At 53.8% G+C, this 12011-nt stretch overlaps 1 non-coding gene across 1 annotated transcript; it reads left to right on the top strand.

Moving 5' to 3' along the window:
- The first annotated feature begins 1569 nt into the window (after positions 1-1569).
- Positions 1570-1642, top strand: TRNAK-CUU (transfer RNA lysine (anticodon CUU)). The gene has a single exon. It is a non-coding gene; the product is annotated as a tRNA-Lys (tRNA).
- The last annotated feature ends 10369 nt before the right edge of the window (positions 1643-12011 follow it).

Here is a 12011-nt window from a genome sequence, read left to right as displayed (position 1 = left end):
ACCTGCTTGTGCCTGTGGAGCAGGAGGGGACAGGCTCTAACACGGGAGATGCCTTCCCATAGCGGATGAGAGGATGCCCTTCTCCAAGGCCCTTCTCGTGGTTTCATTTCAGCTACAGCCCTCTGGTGGGGTCAGTGGAGGGCTTCTAGTTGGAGGTCCGTTAAAATGTCAGCTCTGCAGCCCCCTGATGCACAGGTGCTTGTGGGGATGGTGGTGGTGGTGCTGGATGATGCCTGTGTCTGCTTGGTTTAGACTGGGCAGGATGGTGTTGAACTAGTTGACTTCAAGCATGGCATGACTTTCTCTTGCTCCTCAGGTATTGCTAGAGCTTGGGATTGTGTTGTTTCCTCGTCCTCTCTCTGACCCCAGGGAGGGCCGAGCAGCTCAGTTGTGGGTGAGGGATGAATTTCCTGGGGATGGCCTGACCTGTCACTATTGCTGGAGACAGGGTGTAGCTGCCAGGGTTGGTCTCCTCGTGAAGCTAGTGGGAAGTAACTCTGCCAAATGCAGGTTTCTCAGTGAAGTCCATGGTCACTCTTGTGTCTTGGGAATCCTTGGGAAGTCTTTAGGTGGTGTCACAGGGAGGAGGACCGGCTTTCCCTTCCGCCAGTGTGTGAGAGAGGAAGTTAGTTACCACTTTGCTCCCATCCAGCTTCTTCTGCTCCTTCCCTTTCTTGCAGGTGAGACTGAAAAAGACAGCCTCCGAGCTCAAAATGTGACTCTTTCTTGCATGGGTTTGTTTTTTCCCCCTGAGAAGCATCCCTGGAAAGGTGACTCACCTCCAGATCTTGACAAGCCCTCTGACTGGAGGCTCTTGTGACCATCCCAGCACTGGCGTTACATGCACTCAGGCTCCTAAGCTATATTGCCAACGTGTGCTGTGTTCTGCTTTGTCAAAGAGGAGAGCTGACAGTAGCTCTCTGCTCTCCCTCTTTGCAGCTGCTTGGTGGAGGCTGCCAGGGGCCGTGTTGCTCTATACTGAAAGCACTGTCACCTTCTTGTTTCCAGGTTTGTGCATAAAGGTGCAGCTTCAGGAAGGGCCTTTGCTGAGCAGGCCGAAAGAAAAGGTACTGTAACACCACACAGAGCAATCGCAGGGAGACACGTGACTCTGTATGCCTTCCCCTCATAGGCCTGTGTGTCTCCCATGCCAGAGAGACCCTCTCCAGTGGCCAGGCTGTCCCAGCTGGCCCCCATTTCAGAATGCAGATCTGAGAAAAGAATGACCCCAGAAGACGCCAGGGAGCAACAGGGTCCTTCAGGAAGGGAAGGCCGAACAAGATGAGGAGTGTGAGAGGGCTGAGGACCTCATAGGAAAGCAGACTAGAAAGCACGAGGAGTCAATGCTCTGTCCACAGAGGCCCATGCATGAGCAGGCCAGCATGTCCTTCCTGTGCAAACCACCCAAGTGGTGCAGGTGTGAAGAACTTTGCCATTTTGTCATTCGAGAGGAGGGCCTTGCTGTCAAGGGCATAATTTCCTGCAGTCATCTTCCTTTAATGAAGACCAGTGATGTGGAGGGGACAGGCAAGGAGACCAAGGCACGAGCCGGAGAGCATCAAATAGGTGGCCTGGCTAGCTCAGTTGGTAGAGCATGAGACTCTTAATCTCAGGGTCGTGGGTTCGAGCCCCACGTTGGGCGCTTGAGCTTTTCTTCAAGCTCAAGAGCGGTGTATCCCTATGATGTAAGAAGTGCAGCAAAAGGGGCAGGAGGCCTGAGTGGGTGAGCAAGGATCTCTTGGCCAAATTCAGACAGAAGAAGAAAATACACAGAATGTGCAAGAGGGGACAGGCTCCTTGGGAGAATTATAGGAATGCAGTCAGAGTATGTAGAGATGCTGTGAGGAAGGCTAAGGCCCATTTGGAGTTGAGCCTTGCAAGGGATGTCAAGGACAACAGGAAGGGCTTCTTCAAATATATCAGCAGCGAGAGAAGGACTAGGGAAAATGTGGGCCTCCTACTGCATCAGGCATGGGCCCTGGTGACAAGGGATACAGAGAAGGCAGAATTAGTGAATGCCTTCTTTGCTTCAGTCGTCACTGCTAAGGGCAGCCCTCATTAACCGTGTAGCCTGGATGTGAGGGAGAAAATCCAGAGAAGGGAAGACTTTCCTTTGGTTGAGGAGGAAAGGATTAGAGACCTTCTGGGCAGGCTAGACATCCACAGATCCATGGGCCCAGATGGGATGCACCCACGGGTACTGAGGGAGCTGGCGGATGTTGTTGCCAAGCCACCAAGCTGCTCTCCATCATCTTGGAAAGGTCCTGGAGAAGTGGAGAGGTGCCTGAGGACTGGAAGAAAGCCAATGTCACTCCAGTCTTCAAGAAGGGCAAGAAGGAGGACCCAGGCAACTATAGGCCAGTCAGCCTCACCTCCATCCTTAGAAAGGGGGATGGAACAGCTCATTCTGGATGTCACCTCCAGACATCTGGAGGAAACTATGGTGATCAGGAGTAGCCAGCTTGGATTCACCAAGGGGAAATCCTGCTTAACCAACCTGATAGCCTTCTATGATGGACTGACTGGCTGGGTGGCTGAGGGCAGAGCAGTGCACGTTGTGTCCCTTGACTTCAGCAAGGCTTTTGACACTGTCTCCCATAACATCCTCCTAGAGAAGCTCAGCAAGTGTGGGTTAGACGAGTGGAGAGTGAGGGGGATTGAAAACTGGCTGAAAAGCAGAGCTCAGAGGGTCATCATCAGTGACATGGAGTCTAGTGGGAGACCTGTGACTAGTGGTGTCCCCCAGAGCTCAGTACTGGGTCCCATCCTGTTCAACTTCTTCATCAATGACCTGGATGAGGGGACAGAGTGCCTCCTCAGCAAGTTTGCTGATGACACGAAGCTGGGAGGAGTGGCTGACACACCTGATGGTTGTGCTGCCATTCAGAGAGAACTGGACAAGCTGGAGAGCTGGGCAGAGACAAACCTCCTGAGTTTCAACAAGGGCAAGTGCAGAATCGTGCATCTAGGGAAGAATCATCCTAGCTGGGGGCTGACGTTCCGGAGAACAGCTCTGCAGAGAAAACCTGGGAGTGCTGGAGGATGACAGGTTGACCATTAGCCAGCAATGCGCCCTTGTGGCCAAGAAGGCCAATGGTCTCCTGGAGTGCATTAGGAAGAGTGTTGCCAGCAGGTCGAGGGAGGTGATCCTGCCCCTCTACTCAGCCCTGGGGAAGCCTCATCTGGAGGACTGTGTCCAGTTCTGGGCTCCCCAGTACAGGAGAGACATGGAGCTACTGGAGAGAGTCCAGCGTAGGGCTACAAAGGGCTACAAAGATCATCAGAGGGCTGGAGCACCTGCCCTATGAAGAAAGGCTGTGAGAGGTGGGCCTCTTCAGCCTGGGGAAGAGAAGACTGAGGCGGGATCTTCTCAATGTGTATAAGTACCTGAAGGGAGGGTGTCAAGGGGACTGGGACAAACTCTTTTCAGGTGCCCTGTGTGACAGGACAAGAGGCAATGGGCAGAAATTGAAGCACAGGAAGTTCCGCCTGAAGGTGAGGGGGAATTTCTTCCCTGTGAGAGTGATGGAGCACTGGAACAGGTTGCCCAGAGAGGTAGTGGAGTCTCCTTCTCTGCAGATCTTCAAGGCCCGCCTGGAAGCAACCCTGCCTACCATGCTCTAGGTGACCCTGCTGAGTGGGGAGGTTGGACTAGATGATCTCCAGATGTCCCTTCCAACCTTGCTGATTCTATGATTCTATGAGTGAGGTGAGACTCTTGTGGGCATGGCTTTGTGTCACCTGGGCATGTGCGAGGCAGCCCTTTCGCTGGTGATGTTGTCTGTATCAATGCTGGGAGGTTATGAGCACATGCTCCAAGGATGTGAGTTGTCTTTGGTGTGCAGGGAAGTGTGCAGCAGTTTTTTGGTAAGACTCTCCCATGAGGCTTCATGTCTGTGTCCTTCTGATTTGCAGGTTTGCAGATGAGCAGTACCTGAGCAAAGCCAAGCAAGAGGCTGCCAGCCAATTCATTGAGCCCGCCCAGAAAGAGAAGGCAAGAGAAGGCAGCTCTGGGGAGCAGAAGGGCCAAAGAGGTAAGGTAACAGCTGTCATGCTTTTGAGAACGTGGCCCTGGGTAAGCAGTGGGACAAGGCAATGCCCTTGTGCAATGTGTCCATTTTGGAAAGGGATAGGGAGTGGGGAGCAAAATGGGGAATCGGAAAGGTCCAAGGGCCTGCTTGGAAGTGTGCGCTCAGGTTACAGTCACCCAGGAACGGACAGGGTTGCCTGTCCTTCCTGTGGGATCCATCCCAGAGAAGATATTGAGAAGACCTTCCTTGTCCTGTACTTCCAGAAGGTCTTGCTGGTGAGTGGGTCCTCTGCTGAGGCTCTCTTGTCCACTCCAAACAAGTGAGGGGGAGGTAACAGGAGAGAAGAGAACGAAGGTGTGTGCTGGAGTGTATGGAGTGAGATGAGACTCTTGGGAAGTGGCTTTGGGTGCACCCTGTGTTCTTGCATGTGTGTGAGGGAGCTGTTTCCTTTTGCCCTGTTGCCTGTAGTAGTGCTGAGAGGTTGTGATCAGGTGGCCAAGGACTCAAGGTCTCCTGGCTGGATTGGCAGCATGTGTCAGTTTTTGGAGAGACTCGTGTAGGAGATTTCATTTCTTTGTCTTGGTTTTCAGGATCGCAGATGAGCAGTGCGTGGGCAAGGCTGAGGCACAATGAGCTGCCAAATCGGTAGAGCTGACGCAGAGAAAGAAGGGAGAAGAAGGCAGAGTGCTGGACTCAGTGAGGATTGTGCGAGGGCCAAGGAGCACATGGAGAAGGGGACTCCAAGGTTGGAGGAGTCTGTGCTCAGTCTGCAGTAGCCAATGCATGAGCAGACCAGCACGTGCTCCTTGTGGCAACCGTCCCACCGATGCAGGAGTGCAGAGCTTCCTTGTTTTGTACTTCCAGAGGGTGTTGCTGGCAAGCGCCTCCTTTCCCTAGGACGTGTTCAGGCAAAACTGATCCGTGAGATGGAGTTGATGGGAAAGGAGAGGAGAAAGGCCCGGGCTGGAGTGCCTGGAAGGAAGGGAGACTCCTGGAGAACTGGCTTTGGGTAACTCTGTGCTCTAGGATGAGTGTGAGGCAGCCATTTCCCTTGGCAGTGTTGCGTGTCCTTCCTGAGGGATCCATCCTCGGGAGGCAATTGTGAAGAGCTTCCTGAGAGATTATGCTCATGTGCCCCCTGGGCATAAGTCTTCTGACCTGGCGGGAAGTGTGTAGCAGCTTGTGGTGAGTGTGCCATCTGACGTCTCCTTCTGGTTGCCAGGCTTTTAAATGAGCAAGACCTGGGCAAAGCCGCAAAGGAAGGTGTCCCCAAATCAGAAGAGCTTGCACAGCAAAAGAAGGGAGAAGGCAGGTCTGAGGGGCTGATGGATGTAAGAGAGGATGTATGAGAGGTGACTGCTTTTCAGACTTGTGAAGCAGGGAGAAAGTATGACAAGAAGTGCCACGGGAGGAAGGTGGTGCTGTAGAAGGGGAGGGTTGGACAAGCTCCGTGAGCGATGTATTTGCATTGAGCATGGTTTTGTAAGTCTAGGCTTTAATCTGAAGGATTAGGATTGACTCCCAAGCACACTAGTGTAAAAAATGAAGAAAGGAAGAAGTCTCTTGGCTCCATTGCCAGAGGTATGGAGCCACTGATGTGGACTTGTTTGGAAAATGCAGGCCTTGGAGTTGAATGTTGTGCAATTGGCTGTCCAATCAGGAGATGCCTCCTGGTCTGCTGAGCGGTGTTTCCTCTGATCTCTGGTCCCTCTGAAATACCTCCTCCCTGTTTGCCTTGCAGCATGGTTGCTCCTTGAGGCAGAAGAGCATCAGAGAAAAATGGTGGCTTCTGTCCAGAGAAGCTCAAAACAAAGAGAAGAAAGATGCAAGAGCTGTCGGCCAAAACTACAGCTTCCTCTCCCTGCCTCGAGCAGAGAAGCAGAAGAAAGTGACCCAAGGGCTGGAGATGCCACAAGAGTAAGTTTATGCCACCTCCTTTTAAGGCCCAGGGGAGTGTAGCAGCATGGAGCACTGTGCTGCAGGGTCACGGATTCTGAGCCCTGGGGTGGATGCAGCAGCCACTGCTTTCCCCTGTTTTGGGGGTGCCCTGGGCCAGCCCCCAATGCCCTGCGTCTCTGTGCAGCCCCAGGGAGGGCCTGATGCTGGTGCTGCATTGGAGGGGGTGGAGATCTGCAGTGGCAGCATCTGTGCAGGGTCTGGGGGCAGGCAGGGACAGCAAGGGATGCAGTCAGCGTGCGAGAGGGAATCTGTCCTTTGCACTGCAGCATCCTGCCCAGGGTGAGTTAGCTGGCGTCTGCAAAGGCTGGAGGCATCTGAAGCCTGCCTGGCAGAATGGAGGAGGTTGGAGGCCAATGGAGAGTGGAGAATCGGCCAGAGCCTTTGCTCTGGTAAAGGTCTCCAAATTTGAGTGGTATTTCCTCTCTGGTGAGCAGCAGGACCAGAGTGGGGCTGGGCTGCTGCCAGCAGCTGGGCCAGGCTGGGCAGTGGCAGCCCCACAGCATGGCCCAGCCCCTAGGCCCAAGGTACCTTGGGGGTTGCACAGAGTCCCATCCACACTGGACCTGCCCTGGTCTTGGGGACCCTGCTGCACCCTGGGGTGCTGGTATTTCCTGCTGTGACATTGCCCTGGGCATGACTTGCAGCACACAGCCAGAGACATGGATGGAGCCCCCAGACTGTTAGAGCTTGGCAAGTGCCTGCCCCTGTGCAAGCTGGGGCTGGGTAGAGCCCTGCTCCACAATCCACCACAGGACACACAAAGCCTACATCTCTCATGCCGTGGCTGTTTTGTAAGTGACACCCACCACACACCCCGAACAGCCCTCACAAGTGAAGAAACACACAGCTTGCACCTCTTTGGCAGCTGCAGCCTGCTGTTTTGGAAAGAGCAAGCAAATACGGACTTCCAGAGATGTTTAACACCTCAGAGAAGCCTCTAGGACTGCATTTGCTCATGAGACAGTGGATGGCCTAAACAGAGCAGCCTGCAGTGATTCACCCCGACCAACGGCAGCACCAGGAAAAAGGTTCCCCTTGCTCAGCGGACAGGAACAAGGCTTTGTTTTGCTCATGGGTATGTGGTCGTTTGAAATGACAGCTGCTCTACGGCCACCTGAAAGCAAGCCAAACCTTTGCGCTGTGTAGGGCAGTCCAAACTTCCAGAGCAAGTTGTGGGCTGCAGTGAACTGTGAGCAAGTGGGAAGGAAGTGTTTTCCTTCAAGTAGTATGCAGCTACTGAACGTTCAAGTAGCTCCTATTGCTTCCAAGTGTTACAGGAGGCTCTAGTTCTGAAAATGAACTGCATTTGGGACTTGGGCTAAGGCCAGTGGGGCTGTGAGAGGGCAGAGCCCCAGGCCATTGGAGCCCAAGGCCCCTGGAGCCAAAGGGAGCTGGGGACAAAGCCCCCTGGGGCTGTAGTAGTAAATATATACCCTGTGTGACAAAGGAGTCGATGTGCTTTGGCATATAGTTGGGTGTTCCCAGGGAGGGGAGGGAGGGCCCACAGGATGTGAGGGATCCCTGGGCATTTGGTGCTGTCCCAGGGTGTCCCAGAAGACATGGCAGGAGAGGGACCCCAGGGGACATGGGGCTCCCAGAGGTGTCCCGGGGGGATATAAGGTTCCCATGGTGTCCTGGAGGAGATGGGAGAGAAGGGGAGTGTAGGGGTTTCCCGGGGTGCCCTGAGAGACACAGGGAGTCCCAGAGGGCTCCTGTGAGGGAGTCCCAGGTCTGGGGACAGAGATCAGAGGACACGTGTGGGCAGCAGAGGTGCCCCAGAGAATATTGTGGGAGTCCCAAGGCTGTCCCAGGGCACATGGGAGTGGGTCCCAGAGAGGACAGCAGTGTCCAAGGCCTTTATTGGACTTGGCTCCAGGGGCACTCAAGGCTTTCCTTGCCCAGAGGGAGGCCTCAGGCACCCCAAGTCGGATCCTCAGCCCCGTGGCCTCTCCAGGGAGCCCAGAGAAGCCTCTAGCCGGTCTTGACCATGCTGAATGCCTGTATGCACCCCCTGGCACAGCCCCTGAACCACCTGGGCCAACTCAGCCATCGCTGCCTCCTGCAGTGGGGAGCCTGGGGACAAGGGGACACAGGTTACACCAAGAGAGCAGGGAGGAGGGGGATGAGGGAAAGGGGGAAACAAGGTTCAGGGCCTGGCACCAGGGAGACAGGGGCCATAAGGCCCTGACTGGGGCCAAGGAGGGCATATGAGGGAACAGAGCTCAGGGCCTGGAGCTGGAGACATACAGGGGATACAGGGCGACAGAAGTCAGGGGTTAGGGTTTGTCTCCAGGGCTGGGGAGATGCTGGGCACACAGGGAGATGTGAGAGGTAGAGCAGAGGCCTGGCACAGGGGACAGGAGGGACACAGTACACAAAGGGAGGGGTCAGGGCCTGGTGCAAGGGAAAAAGTGGAGCCTGGGGATTTCCAGGGCCACCCATGGTCCCAGCCCCCTGATCCGAGGTTCACCGCAGCCCTGCTCTAGGATGCGAGGCTGCCCTCCAGAGCCCTTGCAACATCTCATGACACCAAGGGCCCCCTTTGATGCCACCAGACCACAAAGCATTCCCTATGACCCTCCCCACAATGCCAAGGTGCCCCTTGGACAGCATTAGACCCCTGTGTGCCCAAATGAACCCTGGGTGCCTCCCATCAGCCTCCCCATCACCCTCCAGCCCTCCAAGATCCCAGGATGCCCCCAGGACCCTGTAGTCCCCCCATGACTCCATGTTCCCTCTAGCCCCCTGAGACACCAGGCTATCCCCCATGACCCTGAGTCAGGGAGAGTCCACCTGTGCTGAGCTTCCTAGGGGTTTCCCCTCCTTCCTCCTGGGTGAAGGCAGGCTCAGGGCCTCCTAGGTAGACCAGGCTCAGGTCAAGGCAGGCTTGCTGACAAGGACATAAGCCGATGGGGACAGGGGCATGCTAAAATTCGCATCACACATCTCACCGCACACCTACCTCTGACAGTGCCAAGGTCACCTGGGGTGTGAGGGCATACACATAGAGCTTTGCATGTTGAAGGACCATGTTGAGGATGTAGGCGTGAGGGCATACACATAGAGCTTTGCATGTTGAAGGACCATGTTGAAGATGTAGGCTGGCATATGGCCGCCTGCCTTGGCCCAAACATGTCCACACTGGCTGGGGCGCACTGCAGAGATGGCATCACAGGTAGGGGAAAGCAAAGGATGGGCAGGGGCTGGGCAGGCTGCAGGCAGAGTGCAAGGGGAGGGGAGCATACAAGGAGCCTGCGGGCATAGGGCAGAAGGAGAGCAGCATGCTGCTAGCGTTTACGAAAGAGTCCAAGGAGCGTGTGGGCAGTGTTTGGGTTCTGGTAAGTCTGTCGCAGGTAGGGAGAGAGTGTGCAGGAGCATAGAGCTGCATGGGGATAGTCCCAGGACCATGCAGGCAGCGATAAATCATGCACGGATTGCTGAGGCACTAAGCATGTGGGCTGCGTGCAAAGAGCACATGGGCCCCCTCTAAGTGTGCGGGGAGCATGGAAGGACCACGAACCCTGTGACAGTAAACCTCCAACAGGCATGCAAGGACTCATGCACGGTGTGGCACAGCAGCAGCTGACTGAAGCAGCTGTAGCACTCATCCTGGTCAGGCAGAGGGGTCTCTGAGGTCCCTGGAGGACCAACAGAGAGCACAGCTCTGTGCCAGCATTTCTCCTGCCCTTCTCCAGCCCTGCACTCACCTGCGTGTGTGGCCACGGTGTGATGTATGATGCACAGCAAGGCCGACAGCAGCCCTGGGGTGAGGCCCAGCTCTTGGCTCAGCTCTCAGCCCAGCTCCAGAGCCCCCTCATAAGCATCCAGGGGGATAAGGACAGGGGACCCTGGCAGAACCTCTGCCAGCACCCTGTAGGAAGAAGGGCACCCTGGGAGGACATGACAGGGACACTGGGGCACAGGGACAGCCTGGGAGACATGATGGGGACACCCTGGGGAGACGCAAGGAGGACCCTGTGTGGAGGGTTGTATCCGTACTAGGTGATACTTGCTGGGAATGCTCTGTGTTGTAACTTTTTGGTGTCTGGAACAATACAGCTGTGTCAAGTGGAATACAAATAAGTAACCAACAAAGTCTTGGAAATCTGTGAGAAAAAACAGCAGGTGGTCACATCTAGATTCTGTGGCTGGACCATGAGAAGCAGTCAACATGAAGGTCAGAAGTTGAAGACTAATGAAATAGCGACTCCCAAAGTCAATGTGGCCCCCAAAATAAGTCTGCATGCATGTGCAGTATTATAGCCCGGTTATGCAACCAAAGAGGAGTTGGGCTAGACTCCCTGCACTTGCTGGCCCCAGGTTCCGGGACTCCCGCCTACAACAAGTAACCACAAATACTGGAATTTTTCCAAAGGAGAGGAAGGCTGCTACACAACAGAGGACCATGTTGCCTCCTCGGGGACGCCCGAAAGGAATGTGCCTGCTGACTCTCTCTCATCATGCAGACGATCGGGATAAGCATTGGAGTGGTCCTTCTCGAGATTACCATTAGGTCGGTCTGTTTGTAAGTATCTACCAATAAACTGCTTGCTACTGAAGAGTGTTTGTCTGTGTGTGTGTGTTTGTGAGTTTGTGCTGACTTGCCATACTGGACGTTTGGCCCCTGGGAGTCTAACTGGAACAAGCCTTTCCTCTTGTGCTAGGTTATAAGCATTTGGAAAAGGGACTGGTTTTGTTTGCTGACTTCTCTGTCCTGACCTTACTAGCCAGGCCCTGGAGCCTATGACTACGGTCTGCAAGGTTAGACAGAGATGAGAATTGACAAGAAATGTCCAGCTGTTCAGCTCATTTCCATTGTTTCAGAGGAGGCTTTTGACCAGAACACAGAAAATAATTTGGAAAGCCAGAACTATTCTGCAGTGCCACCTTGAGTGTTAGGGACTTCTTCATCAGTTCTTTACGTTTCTTTCTTGTTCTTTTCTCCTGGGGAGTATTCATGCAGGTTCTCCTAATGACAAGAAACATGAAGGATCAGTCATGAACACGAAGACAATCTGACATGTGCACACTTGGTGCCTACACAGTAACTTTATGAAGGCTCCGCATATACACAAAAGATTAGCACACAGTTCCATTAGGCACAAAGCAAGCAAGGATCCCTGGAATCCTATCATCTAGCTTTACTTACTGTCATAAGAGACACATTCTACTTTAGGCCTGTACCTGTCAGTCTAACAGAGATGTGAAAAATGGATGCATGGATACAGAAAGCCTGTCCTTTGAAATTTAGCTCATGACCTGCATTGCATTAACATGCTGATTACGTGTTCAAATGCCCAGAACATGTTTAGAAAAAAAGACACAAGACGTCCACAGAGATTCACAAAATCATACAATGGTTGAGCTTGGAAGGGATCTCTGCAGATCATCTAGTCCAACCCCCTGCTCAAGCAGGGTCACTTAGCACGTGTTGCCCAGGAACTTGTCCAGATGGTTGTGACTCTCTCCAAGAAAGCAGACTCCACAGCCTCTCTGGGAAATCTGATCCACCGCTCAGTCACCTTCACAGCAAACAAATTTTCCCTCAAGTTCAGGTGGAACTTCTGGGTTGCTGTGTGTGCCCGTTACCTCTTGTCTTATCACTGGACACCACTAGAAAGAGTCTGGCCCCATTCGCTCTACGACCTCCCTTCAGATTCTTATACACAGTGATAAGACCCCCCACCAGCCTCCTCTTCTCCACGCTGAAGAGTCCCAGCTCGCTCAGCCTTTCCTCACATGAGACATGCTCCAGTCCCTTCAGCATCTTAGAAGGCTTTGCATGGACTTGATCCAGTAACTCCCTGTCTCTCTTGTACCAGGAAGCCCAGAACTGCACACACTACTCCAGATGTGGCCTCAAACAACACAGCAACAGTACCTGCAAGGAGCAACCAGGAACAGAACAGCAACTTCATTCTGGCATGCAGGATTAACCACAAGAATTTCTGCTCTAAACCAGAGGTCAGGAAATGTGGAGGCTGCTGCGAATTCTTATCCAGATAACAAACAGAGTGCAAC

The sequence above is a fragment of the Rhea pennata genome, unplaced genomic scaffold, assembly GCF_028389875.1.
Source record: "Rhea pennata isolate bPtePen1 unplaced genomic scaffold, bPtePen1.pri scaffold_31, whole genome shotgun sequence".
Taxonomy (NCBI): Eukaryota; Metazoa; Chordata; class Aves; order Rheiformes; family Rheidae; genus Rhea; species Rhea pennata.
The sequence above is the reverse complement of the archived record's forward strand: the minus strand, read 5'-3'. Positions and strand labels throughout refer to the sequence as shown.